Here is a 5,000-nt window from a genome sequence, read left to right on the forward strand (position 1 = left end):
TGTCCCAGATTTCATTCGACATTACATCGTTGTCCTTCACCGTTCCTTGAAGGGCGAGAATTATCTCGAGTCATGAAGCCTGAAAGTATTTTGTCATATTATGCACCGGACATATTTGTCACAGGTTATTACATTTTATTATTACTGAAGATTCTCCCCGTCACTTCGAGATTCTTGTGATTCTTCAGCTCAGGATAACTGGGTATTTTTGTTCTTTGAAATAGATTCTCCGTCGAGATTCTCTTCATACTTTCTTGGAGATAGAGAGGAAATATTGTAATATTATTGTTTCAGTCTATATGTTCCTCCAGAAGTAAGAGCCATAAGAGGAATATTTTAACATTTTTCATGCCATCAGAATACTCCAACTCGTGAATTGTTATCGAGGAGAGATTTCAAAATTATAAAATAATTTGTTTTAAATGCAAACGGTATATGGTACATTTTTACCGTATTTTTATCTCTGAAATTTGAATAACATATGAAAGACAAGGTTTTTATCTCCGATACGTACTCAGTTATTTGAATATGTAAAAATAAAAAATCCTACCCTAAGCAAAAAAGATACGAGTGCATCGGACCTAACCCTTTAGTATGCTATTACTGGATGGGTGAATGGGGATCTTAATATCTCAAATAAACTGCTGTTGGAAAAGTTTGGCCATAATTCATTTTAATGAGTGGACCATGAACCGAAGTTGCCAAGTAGTTGAAAATCTTGGAAAGAGCCAGGATTGGTCAAATAAATTCTACGAAAATCTATAAAAAGAATTTAGTGAAGCTCAATATGTTAAATTCATATACTAAGTAGTTCCAACATTTGCTTGAAAGGATGGTATCTGTAATTATGTATGCAATAGTTTCTAGATCCACGTTAAGATTTTCCTCGACTTTTTGCTTTTCATCGTTATATGATTTAACCTGCGCACTATTGCAACTCCACTGTAACAGGAACTAGGACAGCACTGCCAAAGAACACTTTCTACAGTAGCATTACTGTACAGAAGGGTATTTCCGATTGCCATGGCATCACGCCAATGTAAACTGCAACAGAACTGTCCCACATACCCAAAAGGTATCGTGGCTACACCCGAATCCGGAAGCGAATATTTTAGTTAGGAAATCCTGTTTGTTTTTTCCTTATACCCGTTTTCATTTGTTGTCGGTGACTAACGCGTATACAAAGTCAGTGCCAAAAGTGATTTATATTTATTATCATTTCGACCATTAATTGTTTTTCCCTTCAGTTGCATTTAATGTTTGTCTCCATCGTTATGTTTTCCCTGAGATGTGCGTTGCTGAACGAATGAAATATTTAAATAAAAGCGAGGGAATAATGTGACGACAAAACTCGTGTCTGTCACTGAGAGAAAGTAGCTTTCATGACTCCTAGATTGTCAGCTCTGAGAATTTATATGAAACCAAAATACACTGGCTACTCTAACGACGAAATTCAGCTGGATTAGTGCCATTGACGAGCTGTGCCAAGTTATCATTCTCGTGGAAAATGCAATAAGAAAAAAAGAAGCAGTTGGATGACTAGACTGAATGAAACGACTTACGGAGTAAACAGTTTGCGATAGACGAACTCAGTTTCTGTCTGTAATTGAACTGAGTCAGTCTTTAATAATGATGAAAAGAGACGTAGCATCTGCTCTAACGCCCCTCTCAAGTCAAGGATGAGGTTTTTGATGAGCCGGTTCTGTAAAAAACAAGTAAAAAGGCTCCGAGGTTTCTTCTACGCAGTCGAGTTCTCTGTACAGCGTATAATGCTGCATGAAACTCTCAGCCATGAACTGTGAAACGCTTTCAGCCTCGGCCCGGTGGTGGCCTGTGTTGTCATTTATAGCGGTGCCAGACGCATGATTGTAGCTAACTTTAACCTTAAATAAAATAAAAACTACTGAGGCTAGAGGGCTGCAATTTGGTATGTTTGATAATTGGAGGGTGGATGATCTACATACCAATCCGCAGCCCTCTAGCCTCAGCAGTTTTTAAGATCTGAGGGTGAGCAGTAAAAGTGCGGGCGGACAACAATTAGCTATCGTAAAGTTTTCTTTTACAGAAAACTAAAAGAGCCACAAGCACTTTTTCCATATAATAGTCAAAGGTCCTTAAGACAGAGAGGCTATTATATTCTAACAAGAAATCGTTCACTATATTTCGAAATGGTCTAAATCTCCCAGATTTGATTTTAAATGTTTTTAATTCGGCCCTTGATTGAATTATGTTGTTTTGTCCCTTAGTAAGAATAAGAAAGCAGTCCAGGATTTTTGTCGAAAGAGCAGTAAAGCGGAGAAAGAATAAACTGCTTTTTACCACATTTCATGATTTGAGAAACGCAAATATCACAAGAAAAGCGTAAAACTATCTTTTTGTTTATATTCTTTGTTTACAACAAGGTTTACAAGATGTTGGCTGTGACACCTTTTAGGCTTACAAGGTGTTGGTTGTAACTCAACGCTCACGGTAAATTGAATCGAGTACAGATACCAACATCTATGTAATGGAGTTATTCATGGCGTAGCCAAGAAAATCGAGCTATAAATATCTGCCGGGAATCCTCTGCTGTTCATCAAACTGACCCCCCCCCCCCCCCCCACCCAACCCACTCCCCAGACTTCAAAGAGGGGTCTGAGAATGCATTACATCAAACATTCGAGGTATCATTTCAAAACCATTTTAAAATTAATATTTGTGTCACGCAGACTACAAAATAAACCCTAACAGACATTTGCTCTGGATAAAGGAAAAAAAATTGCATGTATCATATGGAACCAATTTCAAGTATATGAACATCCTACAGAAGGCAGAATGACCCTTGGGAGACAAATTATCTGATGCAAAGGGCCTGCCAAGCTCCCATTTCCACTATATTGGAACTGGCTTTCAGAGTGGTACTTTTCATAAAAATACTCGCGAAGCAACCCCAGAACTTGTTCTCAATAAATTCATTAGTAATTAACAATGATTCCCATAAACAAACGTACACACAGTGAAACAGATTTATCGTTCCAGAAGAAACAAGCATAATCTATATGAAAGATTTCTGTTGACCATCGAAATGCGTTCCATGAAACAGAAAACAGCAGATAACAAATCCCACTAAGAAAGACAGCTAAAATTTTAGTCAGAGTGTTCTTGATGAGAATGTCTGAAAACCGTAGTTAGCCCTTTTGATTTACAGTCCCAGTCACTCCAAAAATAGATACATTTCTTGTACTAAAGGACTAGTTGGCATTTACCCAAGCCATCTTTTCAATCTCTGATGCACTTTTGCATGTCTCACCTCACTAGTATTCTTGACACATTTTCTCACCCAGTATACAAGGAGCAAATGCATTCGGTATTTACTGGTCCAGTTCGTCTTCAGAAAATAATCTGCTAGTCATATATATATATATATATATATATATATATATATATATAAAGCCAAATATACTGTTTAATGTCGAATTTACTATACTTGGGGACTATCTAACACCCCAAGGTAAGTGTTTTTGCCCAGGCCATGATTAGAGCCTGGCCTTTTGGTTGTAGAATAACGATAAAAAGTTGTCTTTTACCTCTTGGCTTCTGGGAACAGTCACTTATCATTCATAATTCCTTTGGGATGAAATGAGTTTACTGTGGGGATCTTCCAATTTACGTTCATCATATTACTCGTATATATACTTAATTTCGGTATTTACTCAAATGATTTGTCTTAAGGGGGCCATTCTGTACTTTGTGGGTTGCTTTTACTCAGTTGACATTGGTTTCCTACGATGGACCTAGGCCAAATCTAGGGGGCCTTTTGTTGGGTGTCATCGGTCCCGAGCAACGGAAAGTTGGTCAGGCAGGGGACATTCTGTACTATGCATGACCTATCTGGTCTTGTTCAGTTGGCCTGAGAGCTTACCACGAAACTCTTTTAGGTTTCCTTTTTGAGATTCTCTGGGGTCACACTCAACTGTGATCACAGGCAGGCATATATACCTGCAAATGTTAGGCTACGTGTGAATTTTCCTGTGTGTATATGTGGGGAGTCGTTCGATGAAAATTTCCGATCTGTTTACTAATCCTTTCAAGAGGCAAATATGCCTTTACTGACTGTGAAAAGCCAACTGCTATAAATAGGCGATGCGCCAACAAGGCATTAGCGATAAAACTTGGCACGAGAATTGTCAACAAAACCCCAGACGATACCAAATACTAGGACAGTTTATCTGACTTCAAGGGATGAGAGCGTGGTTGTGCTACAGCAACAGGATAAATATCGTTACATTGGTGTATTCAGTTTCCCTTCTTTCCTTTTTCTTTTTAAAAAGGATTTTCTTTTTCCTTTAATGAGCGCTGAGGCATTGCGTCAGTCCCATCTGTTTAAAAGTTGACGTCGCTTCGTAGCCAAAATTAAACGGCAGTTGGCGGGATTAAACATCGCATCATCAGGAGTGGGTTGTGTAAGGCATTTCCCAGCAGTTTAAATCTGCAGTAAACATACATGCATAGGCTACATACATACATACATATTCAAGCACACACACACGTATATATGTGTTTGGGGGAGGGTAGATGAGTGAGTGTTTCCTTCGTTTCATTGTGTAATCTACTACTAATAATGAATATTAACCTATCTGACTTTTGACGTTATATAGATTAATTGATTTCACAATTGTAAGTTACTTTTTATAACTTTTTGTTGTGATTAATGAAAAGATTATTTTATTTTCTTTGTAAAACTTCCAATATTTGTAGTATAATCAGAAAACTGTGCACAAAGGTCTACGCAGTCTTTATGAACGCAGTTTTTCCTCCGAGTTTAACCACTTCAAAAATAAAGTCAGTCACGTTTTCTGTTATTTTACAGTTTTCCCTTCTACTTTTTGTTCGTTATTCGGTCTCTCCATTTTTCAAATTAGTATTAAATAGTTTTTCAATTATTTAATGTACCCAACAAAAACTGCTGACTTCCTGATTCGGTGACATAAGACTGAATTCGTATGATTGGTCTAGTTTTG

At 37.5% G+C, this 5,000-nt stretch overlaps 1 protein-coding gene across 2 annotated transcripts in view; it reads left to right on the plus strand.

Moving 5' to 3' along the window:
• The window catches only part of LOC135215554 (phosphoserine phosphatase-like), a 56,229-nt gene that overhangs the window by 19,787 nt on the left and 31,442 nt on the right, over positions 1–5,000 (plus strand). The window lies entirely within an intron of this gene.

This window comes from Macrobrachium nipponense, chromosome 5 (genome assembly GCF_015104395.2).
Source record: "Macrobrachium nipponense isolate FS-2020 chromosome 5, ASM1510439v2, whole genome shotgun sequence".
Classification (NCBI taxonomy): Eukaryota; Metazoa; Arthropoda; class Malacostraca; order Decapoda; family Palaemonidae; genus Macrobrachium; species Macrobrachium nipponense.